General features: G+C 39.0%; 1 protein-coding gene and 1 long non-coding RNA gene across 5 annotated transcripts in view; one reads left to right on the top strand and one right to left on the bottom strand.

Annotated features, from left to right (window-relative positions):
• The window catches only part of COL8A1 (collagen type VIII alpha 1 chain), a 153,495-nt gene that overhangs the window by 67,326 nt on the left and 65,302 nt on the right, over positions 1-20,867 (top strand). The window lies entirely within an intron of this gene.
• The window catches only part of LOC118147805 (uncharacterized), a 112,419-nt gene that overhangs the window by 7,797 nt on the left and 83,755 nt on the right, over positions 1-20,867 (bottom strand). Inside the window, exon 3 of the long non-coding RNA XR_013527699.1 lies at positions 20,725-20,811. This is a non-coding gene — a long non-coding RNA (uncharacterized LOC118147805). The remainder of the gene's footprint in view (positions 1-20,724; positions 20,812-20,867) is intronic.

Below are 20,867 nucleotides of genomic sequence, written 5' to 3' on the forward strand. Positions count from 1 at the left end.
AATAGTGAAAGAGGGTCTTGCACATTTATTTGCCAGTCCTGCCCAGCACAAAGCTAAGAGGCAGGTGGAAAGAACCAAAGTTTGCTTTCAGTGATCTCTGTTGCTATCACCCATTCAAGATTCTCAACTCTCACTCCTAGGCAACCTGTGTTTCTCTAATATTTAAAACTTATAAAGAAATTCTCCACAGTGGATATATTTTTTACTCACTTCTCTTGTACAATTCTTTTTTAAATTAAATGCCTAGTTGCCAAAAGTTCTAAGAGAAAGCCATCATTAAATCTTCTCAACACTATCTTAGAACAAAAAACAACATAACTAAATTAGCTTCTTTCATGATATGCCTTTAGAATTTTAGAACCCTTAAAATAAGATGTGTAATGTTAATAAAAAGCTGTATTTTTTACACGATTATGTAAAATGTTTACATATATTAGGTAAAATGTAACTACAGATACATAAATAATTATGTACTAAAAATTACACTTTAAGAATTATTTTTTCTCATTCACTTTTTTATGTCTAAAAATTAAATGAATAGAATGAATCCCACCAGATAACCAAGAACCCAATTCAACTCAAAAAGAGTATATCCAATGCCTTAACACTTTAAAGGGAAAGCAAAAGAGGTACTACATGTAGGATTTCCCTACACTCAAAGATTTTACAACTTTTTCAGAAGGACAAGGCTTACACATTTTATATCAAAAAGAAAAAATATGGAAAGATAGTAGTTAATAACAGGGTCAAATTGGACAGAGCAGCAGCCCCTGCTCTTTGGAGCAGTCTTGGGGTCGGCTTCCTGCCAGTGCTGGCCTGCTGAGTCCTCACTCCTTCCTTCTGCCGGTTTGGTTCATTCTCCAAGCCCTGCAGACTCTGAACCATCTGGGTTACTCTACTTTATATTATTTACACTTCCAAAGTACCAATCTGAGTCTTTTAAAGTGCATACACACACCTCTAGAAGTGCTGAAGGCTATTCTTTCTTTCATCCACTTGGAGAGCTACTGATAAAGCAGGAGTATTAATTGATTCCAGAGAGGAGAGGCTGGGCCAGGCAATTTGGAACATGGATCCCATGAACAAGGTGGCAGTCCTAGGGGAAGTACCCAGCAGGCAGCTTAGGGCAGCAAGAAGGGACTAGATAGATGTCCAGGAGACTGGGAAAGAACATATTGCAAGGCAGAAGAGGAGCCCAGCGAGAAATGCACCTTTCAAATTTGACAGGTGTTAGTTACTCTATACCTCAGAAATAGATGAAAACTTTCTTTACCCTTTTTTTTTCTGCCCTATATGTTATCCTCCTTCTAGCCCCCACAAAACAAGGTAATGGTAGAGTTACTTAATTCAAAAACCCAGATTCCCATTAGACTCCCCAGGTAGTTCTGATGTACATCCAGGTTAGGGAATCATGTAAAAGTTAATTTATTCATTTAACAGATTTATAGAGCCTCTGTTATGAATTAAGCAGGTCTCTGGAGGCCAGCCTAATGTCCAACTTCCACCATTTCTATAGACAATCTATGTTCTGAGCTACTAACTACTGATTTATGCCACTGAGAACTCGTCCCAGTGGCAAATAGAAAGGTTCCTTGTATTCTGTCTCTATTAGAACTTAAATGCTGCTATTGCCTTAACATAAAGACAGCATTAGAATCCAGAAGAAGGGACAACAGACCCCTTGATTTTATTTATTTCTCTCCCTTTCTTCATATTTGAATTATTTGCATGCTGAGAAGGCCTCATGCTACCATTTTTCGAAAGGTTCCAAGAGAGATATCTATCATAATACTGGTTGACAACACTCTATCATAATACTGGTTGACAACGACAGATCACTTGATTTACATAACAGTCAGCACAAAAAGACAATGGTTCATGTTCCTAAAATGAGAAGATCTCAAAAGTTCACTTATTTTTAAGAAGTAGGGAGATTTTGCTTCTGTTTGGGGATGAATAAACTCCTACCCACAGGTATAATATTTTTGGGTGGAGTCATAATGAACAAAATAAAAGATAAATAGTTATTTTATTCATTTAATTCACCCAAGTTTAACATTTTCCCTGCATAGAACAAATATGATAATTAATAATACTATTTTTAAATGTCAATTTTTTTCTTAGCATACATTTTTGTATCTCTTTTTATTCTACACTTTCATAAATATCCTAGATATGTTTAGAAAAAGATCCAAGTTGTATGATCCTTAATTGTAACTACAGTGAACTGAGTGACAGGTAAATAAATTACTGTTCAGTCAGGAAAAATATGTAGCCTGTACCCAGACTTTAGAAAAGGAAAGGGCAACATCGACTTGCCCTCCGCATAACCTCACCCACTCCACTGTACGCCCCACAAAAGGGACCACACAGGTTTGTGTTTGTGCCTGCCCTCCACAGCACTGGAAAAACAGTGACAGCGTGAACTTTCGACAGTAGGAAAGGATGCTAGTCTCTGGTTCAGGTCTTCTGTTTTCCTAACATAATCTTGTTTTTAGAAGCAGAGGAAATTTTCTCAATGAAAACCAGCTTTGTTCCCAGGGTGTTTTGTTTTTTTTTTTTTTCTATTATTTATTCCTTACCTAGAACCCAGCTCAGGAGAACTGGACGTTCAGTTATTTTCTGAAACAGAAGGTGCTAACCATATCTGATGCGGTCATTCTCCTAAGGAAAAACAGAGAAACACTGCCAAACCCTAAAAAGAGTTCCAGCATTAGAATTCCAAAGCTTTAAACATGTTTTCAGAGTGATGGCTTTGTGTTGTTACCAAATGCCATTTATCTTTGATCATAATAAACAGTTCTGCCTCCTTGGCTGGTTAGGACTGATAAGTCCAGAGTCTGTCAGCTGCCTTCACTACAAAACATCAGTTACACCAATTCAGTCATTTTGATGTGCATATTTTCATATCATTTCTCAATAATTAACTCAGCCCTGTCCTTTACAGCTCTGCAATGGTAGATTTTAGTAACTACTTAAGAAAGGTATGCAAACTTTGCTGTTTGTTAATAATATTGGGTTTTCTTGTAATCACTGCAAAGGGAACATTCTCCTAAAGCACCCAACAAGGGGGCTAGATGTAAGTAAAGGAGCTACTTTAAACAATCTAGTTTAATGATCAGTGCCTTGGATTGATTTATATAGGTGTTTCCAAATGTTTAGCTTTCCTTATTCTGAAGGAATTTGGATCAACTTATAATAACACAAATAAAATAGATGAAAAATAAGTGAAGAAGATGAGCTAAATGAGAACTAAGGACAGAAAAGTGAAATGCAGTATGCTGAAAGAGGATACCCTGAATATGTATCATGACATGCTGTACAGTTGTGAGATCCACAGGTATGGCCCCAGTCTCTCTAGCTGGCCCTGTGGTAAGGGAAACATGTTCAGTTACCAAAACACCACAGTAAATTAACCCACTTCTCACCCCCACTGCTGACACACTAAGAGGGTAGAGCTGCGCTGGTTTGAGAAGGTGCAGCACAGCACGTTCTGGGCTGATTACCAGGCTCTCGAGCTCGAGGGCACCAGGTGTTGGTTTGATTTCACACCCAACTAAAGAGCTATCTGCTTCATATTAGAGGTAAAAGCAAGGAGTCTCTATCCATGTATGTATGTTTAATAAAATAATAACCTTAATTGAGCACTCACTCACTATGTGCAGATGCTCCTCTAAGAGGCTTACATTTCATTCATGTAATCCCACCAACAACCCCATGAGACAGTTACTCTTTTTTTTCCCAGATGTAGAAACTGAGGCAGGGAGAGGTTAGGTGACCACTTCAAAATCACACAGCCGCTAAGTGGCACAGTTAGTATTTGGATCTAAAAGTCTCACTCCAGAGCTCCCCTTAGCTGTCAGCTCCATCCAGCACCTTCTTTGCCCATTCCTTCAACCTTCAACAACACACATTCCAGGGGCTACGGTGTCTGATTTCCTTTTCTTTGGTTTAGCATGATTTCCCCTCCATTAAAAAAAAAAAATTAAGGGAAAATCACAGTGTAAATGGTGCTACCCCTACATCATCCTCAACTACTTCTTGAAGGCATCACTGCTCATGTGGTGAGCAGGCATCCAAGGGGACATGCGCTGAGTGAGTTCTGTCCTAGGACTGGAAACTGAAGAAGATGCCAGATGCCTCAAGACAGACTGTGGTCAGAGGCATAACTCAGGGAGAGTGCCTGCCCCTAATTCCTCATTTCTCCTTCATTGCTGGGTCTCCTTTCCTCTTTGCCCCACATCAAAAGCTAAGACACTCACTTCTCTAACTTGGACTGTTGGGGTGCCTTGCCAGAAAATCGCCAGCTTGAATTATTCTGATGATAAAACCTTCCACCCGAGGCTGGAGCCCACTTACTCCGCCCTTCTTTGATCTCTGAGGAATTTTTCTTTTTTGGAAAAACCATACTGGCAAGCACACCAAACTCCTTCACATACTTAAGATTTTACAGTGGCTTTCTTGGAACCCTGTTGCATTTTACATGTTAGTTGATCTCTGCTGGATAGAGCCCCACGAGGACCTGTTGACACCTCACGGCAGAATTTCACAAAATGTTCTAGGAAGAGATAATTTTCTAATTATAACACCAAATTTTGCTTGTGAAGGCATTTTCCAACCACTTCATTTCCAGTAGTGGGAATAGTCTGAGGGTGAAATTAGACCCGGGGTGCATATTTTCTTTTTCTATTTTTTTTTCTTTCCTTTTAGGTATTAGGAAGTATTTCCTGGAAAACTAGGCCTTGCTTTCCAAATGATCACCTGAGAATGCAACCCTAAATGTCATCTTCCTTAGACTAATTCCTAGAAGCAACAAAACCAAAGTTCTGCCCCTAGACAAGCAGGCATAACACCCCGCCCCCTCAACCACCCCTGCTCACATCCCCCCAACCCCACCACCACCACCAAGGAATGCAATCTACCCTTCTGGCTTCCTTGGCCCTTGTTGCTCCTTTCTCTGCCCAGATGGCTCTTTCCCCAACCACCAGTTAGAAAGGCAACTGCTTCTCACCCTTTTGACCTTGGTTCACTGACAAGGCAGCCTTCCCTGACCACTATATCAGGGTTCCCCAAATGTAGCCTGTGGACCACCTGCAACAGAATTACCCAGTGTCTAGAGACCTGAATTTTAAGAAACTCCCGTAAGATTCATATACACATGAAAGTTGGAAAACATCTGCTTTATACTGAGTTCAGTCTCACACTCCAACCCCTCATCCTGTTTAATGCCTATCTTCTACATCAGAACATAAACTCTCTCAGCACAGGGACATAGTTTGGTTTTCGAAGCTTGGCAGTCTTTGGCTTATAATAGGTGCTCAATAAATATTTATTGACCCAAATTGCAGCAAATAAATTTTACAGAACCATTTTTTAAAAGAAATCTTGTTTCAGGATTTCACTCCACTTTTTAAAGAAGGAAATAAAGCAATTAAAAGACATTCCTATGAGGAATTTAGCCAAAAACTAGTACCTACGGAATGTCACATGCCACACCATATTGAATCAGACCCCAAATCTATTTTATTTGACCTGCGTGATCACATAAATGTTGTGATAGCAACAGAGGCATTATCAGCGATTAAAATCAATTTCTGCCCAGAAGATGATTATGTTCGGTGTAATGTTTTTCAAAAGGTTTTTAAGAACGAAGCTTTGGATGCAAAGAATTTTCCTATCAAGATACAGCTGAAGAGAGGTAGTGACGCATAAGGAAATTCCTTTTAAGAGCCAACTCCCTTTTTCTCATGTGTGAGGAGAGCCTAGCTATCAGGCTTTTTATTTTTTTGGAGGGGAGGGGGGAATCTCAGAACTATACTTGCTATTTAAATAGCCAGTATAAATTTTTTGAAACATACACTCATTCAAATGCCGCTTAACTGTGCATTTTGTCAAGAGTATACATGCATGTATGTGTGTATGTGCACACACATTTACACTACAAAGGCTGTATCACTGAAATACAATTCTGGGTTATATGTTAAACTAGAAAAAGATAACCTGGGAATCCCAGAGCAAAGCAGCAACACTGTCCATGGAACCTGAGATAGTTCCCAGACTTTCGCCTGAGCTACTCACCACATATTTGCCCCGCCCGCAAAGGAAATGGCATCATGGGGAGGAACAGGTTGTGACAGAGAAAGAAACCACAGTGCATAGAAAATAAGTCCACTCACTATCTCCATCCCCTCCAAGCACCAATGGGAGGATTCAATACAGAAAAATAATAAAGTTATGTGGCCCATAAGCAAAATTCCAAATAACATTTAATGAACTGAATCTGTGGAAATCTGAGCACAAAGAAAGAGGTTTTTCAAGAAACTTCCATGAGTTTTATCCAGCTACTGTCAGGAGGAGCAGCTAGTCTATTGACTGGTGATAATAATGTTTGTGCCAGGCGTAGGTGTGCTAACATATGGACCAGCCATGGGTGTTATTAATATTATTATCATTATTCCTATTTTATAGGTGAGACAGGGCTAGAGACATTAAATAACTACCCCACATTCATACAAATGGCTAAGAGGTAAAGTTAACATCCAAAATCAGATTATATGAGTCCAGGGTCAATGCTTCCCGCTCTATTTAGAATTTGAAAACTTCTTCTTTAAGTCATAATATCTGGAAGAAGTAGGCAAATATGAGGTAGAAAAAATATACTTTATTTTCTTGATGGAATTTCTGGCTCCACTCCAGAGCCTTACCCAAAGGAGGTGAAATTCACCATTTTGGAACTCTTCCTGGGTACCAGAAGGCAAATATGTTCCCAAACTATAAATAATGGAGGGGAGGGTCTTGAAAAAATTATCACTATAAGCAATTTATTGTGACAATTCTAAGACTCTTTTCTCAATTTTTTTTTCAATTTCTAATCTTCACAGTGGTCAGTTCTGCTTTTTCACCTCATTATCTCACATATGAAATCACTCCCTTTTCTGGTTTAGAAGTAAGGAGACAATTGGTAAGCCTCAGACTTGAAGACGCAACAAACAAGAGAAAGCCCCCAAAATGTAACTTTTTTCACTAGTTACATAAAAAGGGAATTGAACTATAGTCTGAGAATACAGAGAAAGTAAGTCACTAATAGAAACAAATGTATTAGTCACCATATGATTAATTGTTTTGTTTTCAGCCTTCTGAAAACCCTTTCTTTTCTCTTCTGAAAACCCTTTCTCTCCTTTCCTTTTTCAAAACTCCTGGGATTCTTTTGCACATCTGCAAAACCAATGTCAGTTCCAGGTTCCTATTCTGGTGTTGAACCAATCTGGCTTCCAGCCTTAGAAAAGAAAGCCAGTTCTCACCAGACAAACGAATGGAGGTGACCTAATACCTGGGGGATATGGGAGTGGGGCCCCAACTGATAAATGACAAATCATTTCAGGCATATCTGGTCCTTAGACCATTGACAAACAGAAGCACATCAGAGATTAGCAGCAAATTGATGCAATCACAGGAAAAAGGTGAATCTTACATTCAGAGTAGAAAGAATGTAGGATAGAGAGAATTATAAGGTCAAACTAAGCAGTTTTATACTTTTTAACAGAATGATTTTAGAAAAATAATCAGCAATGAAGGGATAAGATGTTCTCCCTCTCTATCTTCCTAATGATGACTTATGACTACCAAACCAAGGCTGCTGGGGGAAAAAAGCGTTTTGATGCTATCAGAAAACGGAAGTAATACTCTTGGTTTGTGACTTTCTTTCCACTAATAAAAATACTTTGGCCTTTCAGGGTTTTGTTGACCTCTATTAAATTCAGGTAAACTTGGAAGTGAACAAAATAGAAAACCTGTAGTCCTTGGAAAGCAATAAAGTCATACTTTGGAATGAAAAGTTTTAAAAGGTTAGACGAGAAAGCATTTGGGGCCATTTGTGGCAGAAACCAAAATCAGATGTTATTATCCCTACCAACAACCATGAAAAGAAACTCAGTCATTTGTGACTGTTCAAGTGGTACTTTCTTTGAGGAAAAGATTCCAAACAATTCCTGGAAACTCTACCTCTCTAACAAGATGGCATTTTTGTGAATTGAGGATAAAGGCATCAGCAACATATGGAGTACATTTCCCTTTATAACACTGATTTGTTTAAAATTGAGGGGAAAACCACTTGGCAAGGTGTGCTGGCCAAGCCAATGGCAAAAGTCATTTCAGTTTATCGTGATTCTTTTCCACAGTCCACCTCCCAGACTGTCGGACATCCGGGCTCATGATTTATAGGCCCTGAATTGAAAACCACGCAGCTGAGGATGCCTAGCAAATGTGGCTTTCTCTTGGCATATGAAACACAGCACTTCCTTTTCTGCCCCATATCTGAAGAGACTATGACATAAAGGGGAAGAGCTAAAGATTTTCCAGAAACAAGATGAATTTGAAAAAGCCTCAGAAGTGGCTGTTTTCTGAAGAATGACTTAGTCTAAGGAAGAACTCCCAGAACTGGGAATTAGACAGACATGGAAGGTCTCCAAAAGTGGACCGACTTATCCCCATGGCTTGCCCAGTTCCCTCACTGTTATATTGCTGAATGTTTTGCATCCCTGGAAACCTTCAGTTTCAGGAAAACTGGGAAAATTAAGCCACAAAGGCATCTCAAGTCTTACAGACTTGAGATGCCTTTCATATATCTATATAGAAATATATATAATATAATATATTATATTATATATATTATGAAATACATATATTATATTATATATATTATGAAATACATATATTATATATATAATTGCATTCTAAGTTTTTGGGTACATGTGAAGAACATGTAAGATTGTTGCATAGGTACATATATGGCAATGTGGTTTTCTGCCTTCCTCCTCATCACCTATATCTGGCATTTCTTCTCACGTTATCCCTCCCCAACTCCCTACCCCCTGCTGTCCCTCCCCTAGTTCCCACTACAGACCTCAGTGTGTGATGCTCCCCTCCCTGTGTCCATGTGTTCTCATTGTTCAACACCCACCTATGAGTGAGAATATGTGGTGTTTGATTTTCTGTTCTTGTATCAGTTTGCTGAGAATGATGGTTTCCAGGTTCATCCATGTCCCTACGAAGGACACGAACTCATCATGTTTTATGGCTGCATAGTATTCCATGGTGTATATGTGCCACATTTTCCCTGTCCAATCTATCATCGATGGGCATGCCTTTCTTTCTCTACATTTCTTTCTTTCTCTACATTTGAGCCACAAAGGCATCTCAAGTCTTTGAGAGACTCAAATATAGAGAAAGGAAGGTTTTCGCAAAGTTGAGAAAACGTGTACAACATGAACAAGGCAGAAAAGAGTAACAAAAATTCTGATAACAGTAGCTAACCTTCATGTAGTCCTTGCTTTGTGTCAGGCCTCTGCTGTGTGCCTTATACACATTATCTCAGTTAATCCTGATTACAGTCCTAAGAGTTATTTCTTTTTATTGTCCCCAGTTTACAGATAAGGAGTCTGAGAACAGAGAAATTCGAGTAACTTGCCCAAGTTCACACTAGCAGTAAAGATAAAGCCAGAATTAATATCATGAAGCACACTGAACTTAACCAAGAACAACCCCTTCGACTTTCCACCACTTGGTCTTCTCATGCCCCATGTGCAGCCTCTTTAAGATGAAATTAGAACAGGACATAGCCTTATTTTTGCTGCCCCAAGAACTTGCTAGATGCCAGATGCTCCCTCAAGCAACAGACTAACAAAAAGAGAAACCAGTCAACCTCACACTTGTTAAATGGCAGTTGGTTTAGCACCTCCTAAAACAGAATCCATGAGCTTCTATGGAATAAAGCTACAAACTTACATACAGCAAGGTTACCTGAAACCTGCCTCAGTAAGACGTTCAGTGCCTTCCCTCTACAGCATTCTTTCAGCCGTTGATCCTGGGCACCGGGCAACCTCTTGTGAGCTAAGCACCTTGCCAGACGGCTGTCGTGAGCCCTGTTTAATCCTTCTCTCAAGGAGCACTGGTATTGTTTCAATAAAGTTGCCACTGTAATTGCTTGGCTTACCGTTTAAGAGTATTATAAGCTCTGGGAATGGATTTGTGAAAAAAATACATAATTAAAAGAAATTTCAACAGTGTTCTATTGAGTATGTAGTTGCCCAAGAGGAGCTTTCTTGCCCCACATTGGCCACTGGAGGATTTATCTTATGGAAAGAAGCTGTTTTACTTAATCTGGTTTCCTATATAAAAGCAAAATGCCAGGAGCCTGTGGCTCTGATGAGAAGGCAGGAGAAAAAGACATTGTGGATGTATCTCCAGGTTAACACTTAAAATCAAGGCAAATGAAAAACACAACCGACCCAGGAGTTTAACCATAGATGCACTTGGATGACAAATTCCTACTTCCATGTTTTAAATGAGAGCCCCTGACATCGCTCTCCCTGGACGTGTCTAAAAACACATGGATTTATGATTAGTGGGCCAGAGACCACCGCCACACAATTGTGGCTGTAATGCAAGTAGCTCCATCTTTTCTGTATTCAGACCATCTGTTTTCAACTTACTGCTGTACTGGACTTCCTAAAACTTGACCTACCTCAACGTCATGACCAGGGATTACATTCTATTTTCCCCAAGGGTGCCCTCCACTATGAAAGAAAAGCATAAGCATTTGGACAGGCTGGCTGGAAGGAAGCAATTTCTAAAGCCTATCCCATAAAGTTCCCAGATTCTCAAGGAAACAAGTGACTTATGGAACTCTTGATTTAGGTAGCTAGTGCTTCCAAAATATTAACAGAAGCAATGATGAAATGGAATCTGTCTGAGGAGCTGACCTTTGTTCTGGGGCTCTTACAACCTAAATACACTCTGCATCCTACTGGCCACCTGTAAGCAGCTCCCTTTATGTTTGTGGACAATAGTCCGAGGCACCTGTTTCCATCCATCCGTCATTCATTTATCCACCCATTCTTCATTCATTCGACAAATAGTTGAGCCATGATCTTAGACCCTGAGAGTAAGGTAAAGAACAAAGCAGGCAAAATTCCTTATCTAAAAGTGCTCACACTCTAGTGGAAAGACAGATATTGAATAAGAAAACAAATAAACAAATTTTTTCAGATGACAAGTGCCATAAAGAATGAACAGAGGTATGCCATAGAGGGAGAAGGAACCACTTTATGTAGGGAAGGCCTCTCTGAGGAAATAACACCTCAGCTATTTTATTCAGGAATGATTTTTAAATTTGAAACAATAGTAGTCTAGACCAAAGGCATTGTAAATGCAAAGCCCTTAGGGAGCAATAAGCTTGGTGTGTTTCAGGAACAGCAAGAAGGTCTCTGTGGTTGTAGGAAAACAAGCATGGTACAGTGGAGTTAGAGATTCACATAAAATTTCTAGTCTAAGGGAACTTTGTGTGTTATGATGGAGTTGGAGATTCACATAAAATTTCTAGCCTAAGGGAACTTTGTGTGTCATTGAAAGATTTGGGGGAAGAGGGGTGACATGATCCGATGTATAATTGTAATGAATCTACATGGCTGCTGGGTGGAGAGTGAGAGTTCAGGTGGGATGCAGGATACAAGAGTGGCCACAGGAAGAGACACGCAGGGAATAAATGAGAAATGATGGAGTATTGGATGATTAGTGGAGGCAGTAAGAGGTGAGTATTTTAGGGATTTGTTTTAAAGACAAAGCTGACAGGTGTTACAGATCATTCCAACATGAGAAACAAGGGAAAGAGAAGAATCGAGAATGATTTGAAGTACTGAGCTTATGCCCATGAGTAGGTGGTAGTGCCCTTTTCTGAGAATGGATCCCCAGGAATAACCCTGAGAGAGGTAGAATGAGTTAACTGTTCTCCATCTTATCTATGCTGTCCTGAGAAGCAGGAGGCTATTTATGCATCAGAAATTGCATCAATTGCATCTGTAATGACAGTTCCCAACCTCCCAATGCTTTTTTCTGCAGTTATCTCAGAACAAGCAAAAATTTGTTGGAGCCAGAGCTACATAAACTGTCAGCAAAGAAAGAATATTTTTTTTTTTAGAATCTAAAAAAATGAGAGAACAAGCAAAGACATCGCTTTTGATTTTGCAGTCCTCCCCTTAAAAGGTATGATTTTATTGCATCACTAGTAAGTGGGAATACTAAAGTGGGCTTGGGGTAAGGAATTGAAGGGTTCACTCTCTAGACCATTCTGCAAAGACGAGTGGTCTCCTGGAGATGGCATCTCTGAACATTCCATTGCACTTCCATATTTCATGAAGTCTGTGACAGAGAGTGAAAAGATTTATGCCTTGACTCTTCTCAGATTATCTTTATTAAAATAATTGTCCTTTACAGTGGTATTATCCTTTTCATCCAAAGGTAGAAGAATTAGCAATCAGCAAACTGATTGCTACGTGATACACATTTGAGTCCAAGTTATAACTTGGTGTGCCACATCTCAGTTTACCATACTACATCATACACAAGTGGGTAATTATAGGGCCAGTTCTTTTAGTGGAACTATTTACTACAACTGGTCGATTCATGAACATATGCAAAAGACTATCTTGAGCATTCTAATTCTCACAGTGGTGGGGAAGCACCTTTTTTTTTTTTGAGACGGAGTTTTGCTCTTGTTACCCAGGCTGGAGTGCAATGGTGCGATCTCGGCTCACCGGCTCACTGCAACCTCCGCCTCCTGGGTTCAGGCAATTCTCCTGCCTCAGCCTCCTGAGTAGCTGGGATTACAGGCATGCGCCACCGTGCCCAGCTAATTTTTTGTAATTTTTAGTAGAGACGGGGTTTCACCATGTTGACCAGGATGGTCTCGATCTGTTGACCTCGTGATCCACCCGCCTCGGCCTCCCAAAGTGCTGGGATTACAGGCTTGAGCCACCGCGCCCGGCCGGGAAGCACCTTTTTTATCTGAATTCCTACAGCCTGTGAAAGCTCACCCATCAGACCAGCATCTTAAGCACTGAGGGAGTTGCACTGGAAAAAAAAACTTGTAAGACAATCATTCCATCAGAATGATTAGCACCAAAATGTAAATTCATTGACTCCCTAAAGATAATACATACATTCATTTAATAATATTGACAGTAAAATTTTTATATGCATGTTCTAAAATGTGCTACATTAAATAACAAGAATTTCAATCAGCATAGTTTGTCAACAGTTCCAAACAAAATCAAAACCCAGACAGAAAATGTGGCCTTTCTGTCACATAAGTTGACTCATGATCCTCCTCAAAAGACCTATTAGTGACACAAGCCACAGTTACAGTCAACCCCCAGCACTTCCTTACATGACATTTGAACTGAGGAAAAAAGTATTTTTCTAACCCCTTGGTGCTGAATATTTGACCCTAAAGCTTGCTGTTTGCTCTTTTTTGTCTCAATCCTCATGACTACAAATGCTATTATTAGTCATAAGATCGTTCAGTCCCTTTTAAATTCCAGCCATGGTATTCGACTCTCTCTGGCCTAAACATAACGGGAAACTCAAAAATCCTAATTCTTTTCAAGGGTTCTAATTCTTCAGCATTTACTTGGAATTTTCCCAGCTTCATATGGAATCAAGACCTGTGTTAAACGTTAGCAATGTTATACCTCTGAATTCTTCACTGAGCATGGGGACAATGCTTCCTATCGAAAAGTGCACAGGTTTCTGTATGGCCAGCCATGGAACTGAATCTCAGTCTTGCCACTGATAAATAAGTTAAGTGAATTTAGGAAAGTCATCAAATCTCCGTTTTGTGCTACAATAGAAGATAATATTTATATGAGGAGTTCTTATATAAATGACATATATTTTCTGTAAAATTATTGGCACGAAATAGGCATTTAGTAAATATTACTCATTATATCATGAGCAATACCACCCCACTGATGTAACTAACAGAGCACTATTTTCCATTTCAGTCTGTGCTTTGCAGGGCTATTTTAACCTTAAAATCTTTGATCTGATGATTGGACTCTTCATGGTCTCTAAAGGATACGACACATCCAATATACCACTTAGAACAATCTCAGAGAATCTAGGTTGTTTGTTGAGTTTAGTCTGAAAATGTATTCCAGTTACATCATAAAAGATTACATAGGTTCAAAAATGCAAAATAAATCATTCAATCACAAATCTTAAGTGCTCAGAGTGCCACTAGAAATAAAATGGTTGAAACTTATTATTTCTAGATGTAAAAACTGAGCCTTCACCAAATGAAGTAACTTTTACAAAGTCATGCAAATTAGTAATGAGCTAAGATCAGAAGGAGCCCAATTCCCAATTAGGCATATAATAAGGCCTCTCTGACCCTAGTGATGGCTCTTATATTTATTAACTAATGATCTTTCAGAGATCTTGACTTACCCAAACTAGGGCTGGAGATAAAGTTGAAGCTAAATTATTTGTTGCCATGGAATTGCTCAATTCAAATACTCTCTGAGGGCTCATTCAGTTCTAAATATTTTATTATTGTTCTGCTTGTTATTCAAGGTTACCCTTTACATGGACACATATTGTTGATCAGTATCCAAAATGTTTCTTTCCTTCTAAACAGATCAGTGTCTTTGCAATCTCACAAACATCAATTCCATTGCCAAATTTTCCCCCAAATGCATGATAATCTCCCTCTGTTTATCCAATTCACATTCACTCAGCAAGACCCAGCTTCCCATCTCCTCCTCTTCTCCATAATATCTTCCCTCAATTTTCTGATCTTAATCAAATTCCCTTTCTTTTGAGCACCTATAGTCCCCAAGACTAGTCCACACAACTGAGAAGACAGTAATCCACTGTGTATGAAGTTACCCTATTATTTCTTGGGCACATCTTATCCTCTCAATTAGATGATGGCCCCTTGAAGACAAGTACCATGGCTTAGGCTTAACAAATTGCTGTGGAGCAGAACATTGTGATGAATGAGCTCAGAGTACTATTCAAGTCATACTCAGTTGATTAGGCAGGGAGGCCAGAGAGGAGAACAAACATTTTCTTGTTTCACCAACCATTCTTGGTTAAGTTCTGGGACTCCTCAATGCTAATATAAAAACTGAACACTGGCAAGTTTCATTGAGGTTTTGACTAATTAGAACTACTTAGAGAGAGCAGGGAAGCACGGAAGATAGGCTACTTCTAATCCCATCCTACAATCCTTTCTTTGAAATGTACAGGAAATCCACTTGAAACTGCCCAAGTGACTGATAGGTGTTTCTAAATGAGATTTCTAGTTCTGCAGCATCGATTTCTGGCAGTAAGTCATGTCTTTAGAAGTGAACCTTTATTCTGGGGTAAGAAAAACTTATTGAATCCATGTGATGAAAGATAAATGATATGAGATGTTATGAAAAATTAGTAAAAAAGAAAGTTGACTTGCATACTTATGTGTACCAGAATGCCACAGCATCATTATATAAGGGAGTGGCATATATGTGAAAAAATATTTAAGTATCTAGCATATAGTAGACACATAGTAGACATGCAGTAATGCTAGCTTTTTATCATTAATATTATTATTATCATTAAAGACTTAAAGAGATTCTCCACGTTTCAGGGTCTGCGTTGCATAACTTATATATACATATATTTAGCAGATACAAATATTTTCTACAATTTGTGTTCACTAATATATTTCAACCCAAAGGAGTTCCTAGCCCATAGTATGTACTCAGGAAATAACTGTTGAATGAATAAGAAATTTCATTTACTCCTCACAACAGCCTTAAAATGTGGCAGGCACTCAGAATATAACAGTGAGCAAGACAGAGTCTTAATTTTCAGGTCTGGTGTGACAAATCAACAGGCAATTCCTATCCAGAGTGACTGCTCGGCTAAGGTAGCACAGGGCTTTTGGGAGCAGATATGAGGAACACCTAATCCAAACTCAAGAAAACAGGTAAGACTTTCTGGAGGAAATGACATCCAGGCTGAAATGTGAAGCATGAGTAAGTGTTAGCCAGGCAAATCAGAGGTAACAACGTATGGCAAACCCAGAGGGTAAGAAAGCATGGTGACTTCATATAAATGAATGTAGTTCTGGATAGATGAAGTGAGAGGTGAAGCGAAGAGAAAGGAAGATGTAGAGGTCAATAGGGCTATGAGTGTGGTACTGGGGACCTGGACTTGATTCTAACAGCAGTGGGGCAATTTAAATTAAGTGAGTGAATGACATGGGCTTTGGAATGATCACTCTGGTGATTTCTTCCATTTCAATGGACTCTCAGAATTCTAACACTTACCTTGAGCTAGATCAGCTTTCGTATTCATTCGCATATTGATAAATTTTTTAGTCCACATCACTAGAATTATAATCATTTATGGTTTTGAGACTCAGACCTATGTTTGACCATCTTTGTGGCAGGGGTCCCTAAGACCAAAACTATCCCGAACTTTATGAACCCATAACCTGTCAGTAGGCAGTTTTTAATCAAGAGTAGATTCAATTAGATCTGTTAATTGTGTCATAGAATTTCTCAAAATTTCTCACTTGGCTACCTTCCCAATACCATATTATGATTGAACTAGTAGATCTCTCTCTGCTAAGGTTAGAGCAAAGAATGAAAGTTAACTTTTTGCTTATTGGCTGGCCCAACCTCAGAATATTTTATTTTCTAATACTGAACGACAGATGGAGAATTTTCAGGGAAGGAGATAGGTTGCAAGATAGACATGGAGCAAAACCTCCATATTCCTATAGACCTTTCACTCAATATGTTATTGATATCAATATTTAATGTATATTAAATAACACTATGTTACCATGGGTGACTTCCTATATGGTTAGAATTCTGCTAACCTGAATTTTTCTTTCTCAGAATTCAAGGTGATAACATTATAAAAATAATAGTTTACTGATCCTCCAAGAGAATTACATTCACCAAAAGGCAGCCTTACATATAAACATATCATGCAAGCTGACATAAATACCTGAGAGAACCTAAATTAAAACAATCTTTCCTACACTCTGAGCTCTGTATGAATTGGTTCATTATAGCAGAAAGAGCTTCTTAGTGGTCAGTGCATTGAAGAAATGAAAGAACTGTCATGTATTCAAAAGCCAAGAAAAAGTACTGGATTAGAGATTAAGAAAAGACAATCTTTGGTTTTGAAATCAAAAGTGCAGAAGGATTCATTTACAGCAAGATTTTAGAAGGATGGTGAGGAGTTTCTGAGAACTAAAGTGAATGGGAGGAAAGACCTTCATAGTGATCCCCTTATGCCCACTTTTCCCTCAGTGCTTTGTTGATTTCAGTGTGGTGAGCAGAAGTGGAGAATGAGCAGAAGAGGACGTGTAAACCAAAGAAAAGAAGGGGATGAAAAGATGAAAGGGCTGATGGAGAGCATTCTCCAGGCCATTCAGAATTTGGGCAGTACCACTACAGATAATGAAGCTTAAAAGAGCAAACATGCTGTCTCCCTTGCTCAAGGTCAACTCCAGCACCAAGTTGGGGAATTGCGAGGCAGGCACTCCCAGTGGTCAAAAAGTGCAGATCTTACTCAGGGAACAATTAATGTGAGTTGTGTAATGTAAGGTGGGTCAAAAACATGAAAAGACGCATTTGAAATGTCAGCGGATGGCTCAGCAGACCGGTCAGCCATCCAGAGTGCAGAACACCTGCTTTGCACTTAGTGGCACAGAGCCACAATTACGACAAAGAAAAGAAAAAAAAAAAATGAAGCCACTGCAGCCTAGATGGTCAGGGCTGAGAGTGAGAGGAGACAGGGACCCTGGGGATGCCCACAGGAGGGCAAAGGAAATGCCTGGAAACCCAGACAGATTTGTTGTTTGAGGCAGAAAACAAATTGCTGATAAAGTTGTCATAGAAGAAAAATGGCTTAAATTTTATAAAAATTATTCATCCTATTTTGATATCCAGAGTATAATTGAATTCAGACTTCCTATGTTTAATTAGCCATTAGGTTTGATGAAGTATTTTCAAGTCAAGCAGAAAATGACTTTAAAGAAAGGCATGTCTGCAAGTGAAAGGGCAGGGGAAAGCCAGGCTGATATGTGAAAAGATGAACAGAAGAGACTATCCACCTTTAGCTGGGATCGCGCCGTTGCACTCCAGCCTGGGTAACAAGAGTGAAACTCTGTCTCTGTCTCATGAAAAAAAAAAAACCCTGAGAAGATTGCAACGCTGGGTTTTTTGATGCGGGTGGTGATGTGGCTAACTCTGATGTGCCCTTTTCTGCTTAATTCAGAGTTCAGCAAAAGTTTAAAAGGAAATGAAGTGAAAATTGATACTCAATAGATAATCACAGGAGAAAAAGATCAACTCCAAACATTGCTGCTATGGACTTTTTTCAATGCCCTAGTTTTGAAGACTCTTTCGATCACAATTTTTTTATTCCCTAGTACTTAAGGTTTTGAAATAAAGGAATTACCTTCTAAAGGGAATTCCATGTGTCATCATATTCTCAAAAGGCTCATTTTGTTAGCATGTGCTTTAAAAGATTCCAGGGCATGAAAGACAGGAAGCACATCCACGTGAATGAAAGAGATTGAGAATTACAGACTCCTCTCCAGTGGCCTAAAAGCCATTTAATAAAAACTCTTATATATGCTATCATGGCCTTGCAAAGACATTTAGCAATAATAAACTGCAAAATGACTTAGCAAATGCAAAAACCCACTGAGCTGCAAACTTCTACCCTTTGACATTAATGTGTCATATAGGCAGGAGCAGGTACCTGACAAACTTATATTAAAATGTGTAAGTTATAACTCAGTAAAACAATTAAAAATTTAATGTAGAAGTTCTCACTTGAGAAATTAGTGATAATGTGACACATATTGACCACTGTGGATAAAATTAATGATAGTTAAGAGAAAATAGCTGCTTTGCTCTTTCTGGCCAAAGGAATGCTTAAGACATATTCATAGAATTGTTGGGTCTTCAAGATGGATAAAATTAAAATTATTTTGTCCATCTCCTCATTTTATAGTTGCAAAAGCAAGGCATTCTTCTCCTCATGAATCTAGAGGTAAAGTTCTTGCCCAAAGTGTTAAGAGCTAGAAAGTGGCCATCACTATCTTGAGACTATCCTTCACTTCACCCATTCTAAGGAAGCATAAACTATAAATTCCAACATTCTTACAGACCATTGTGATTTAAGAAAGCCTGATTGGAACTAGACAAATAGGACATATTTACATGTCAATATTGTAGAATAAACCTCATGAAATTAGTTGTGGTAACTCACAATTTTAAGGGATCTATAGCAGGTTATCTTATGAGAAAAAAAGCAAGAGACCAAAGTAGTACTGTTTGTGTGTGTGTGTGTGTGTGTGTGTGTGTGTGTGTGTGTGAAATAATAAATAGGTAACCTCTGAAATAGGTCATATATGTTCAGGAAGGAAGCCTAAGATGTGTGTTTAGCAGATATATTTTGAGAAGTTCCTATTGGTGAGTAGTACTCTCCTCTCTAACAAGAAAAAAAAAGAGGAAATGAATTTAAATTAGAACCAAAGGAATTTAAGTTAGATGGAAAGATCTTATTGGCAAGGAATATTTTATAAACCCTGGAAAAGATTGCTGGAGAGGTTTTCAAATTCTCTATCTGAATGTACTTAAAGGAAGGGAGATACCTATCAGCTCAGGGTGGTTGAGGTAGAGACCTGCCTGGAATTGCTTTCAGCTGAATTCTTTGCAAGTTCAGATTAGTTCCTGACAATGTTTAGGATGTCAAAGACAGTCAATGCTGGACAGTGACAAGCAATATTGCCCCTTAAAACAAAAACAAAAACAAAATCCACCAAAGTAATTATTTCCTTGGCAAGTCAATTGGCATATGCTAGTTGGTTATAAGTGAAATGTTCAATTATAATACATTCTTGTCTTATTTTTCTTTTTAGCCTGGTTTCCAGTGGAAAGAAGGCTTATGAAATTTCTCTGGCAGGCTATGCCCTGCTTAATACAATTTTTATTTTCCTTCTCTCAGTTGGTTACAACAAAATCTCTCAGAAAAACCTGAACCTAAGTAGAAATACATGTACCCTCTGAGTAGATACCTCTGAAGGAAACACCATCTCCCTTGACTCCAAAAGAAAATTTTCTCTGCTAACTGAAAGGAGCAGGATGATTATCCCACCATCATCAACCTCTTCTTCCTTACTTTCACACAGCATCCACACAAATTCTCTTCATTTTGCAGAATTTCTTCTCATTTCCAGCCCACAAACAGCACATGCACTAAACAGTTCATACCAACATTTTCTAATTTGTTGTACTTCTCTGCTTATACAGCTGTGCATCTGTTTACCCTATTGTATTTGCCACATCTATTGTCTGGTTTTTATTGGAAGCTGCTGCAAGTGAAGGGTGGAGTCTGTTCAACTTGCTTTGCGCGACACTGTGTGTACATGCAGGTGGACACCATGTGACTGTCCTTGACCATAATGGTTCCTGACATGACTGGATCATAGCCAGGCACGGTGGCTCACACCTGTAATCCCAGCACTTTGGGAGGTCAAGGTGGATGAATCACCTGAGGTTAGGAGTTCGAGACCAGCCTGGCCAACATGGTGAAACCCTGTCTCTACTAAAAATACAAAAATTAGCTGGGCATGATACTCCAGAGGCTGAGGCAGGAGAATGGCTTGAACCCAGGAGGTGGAGGATGCAGTGAGCCAAGATTGCACCACTTCACTCCATCCTGGGTGATGGAGTAAGACTCCATCTCAAAAAAATAAATAAATAAATAAAATAAAATAATCCCACGGATTAGCTAAAGTTGGAGAGAGAGGGGACTCAGTTTGCAGAATCTGTGAGTCTGTGTCATTGGTTGTTCCTCCTATATGTCACATACCAAGGTGATAATTGTCTGCCTGGAGCCATCAGGGTAGTGAGCAGTGTGGACAAGGCCCAATCGGCAGCTGGAAAATTGAAATCTAGCCTAAAAGGAAGAGAAAACAAAACTGCATTTATTTGCATGTTTTCCGTCCACTGCGA

The sequence above is a fragment of the Callithrix jacchus genome, chromosome 15, assembly GCF_049354715.1.
Source record: "Callithrix jacchus isolate 240 chromosome 15, calJac240_pri, whole genome shotgun sequence".
Taxonomy (NCBI): Eukaryota; Metazoa; Chordata; class Mammalia; order Primates; family Cebidae; genus Callithrix; species Callithrix jacchus.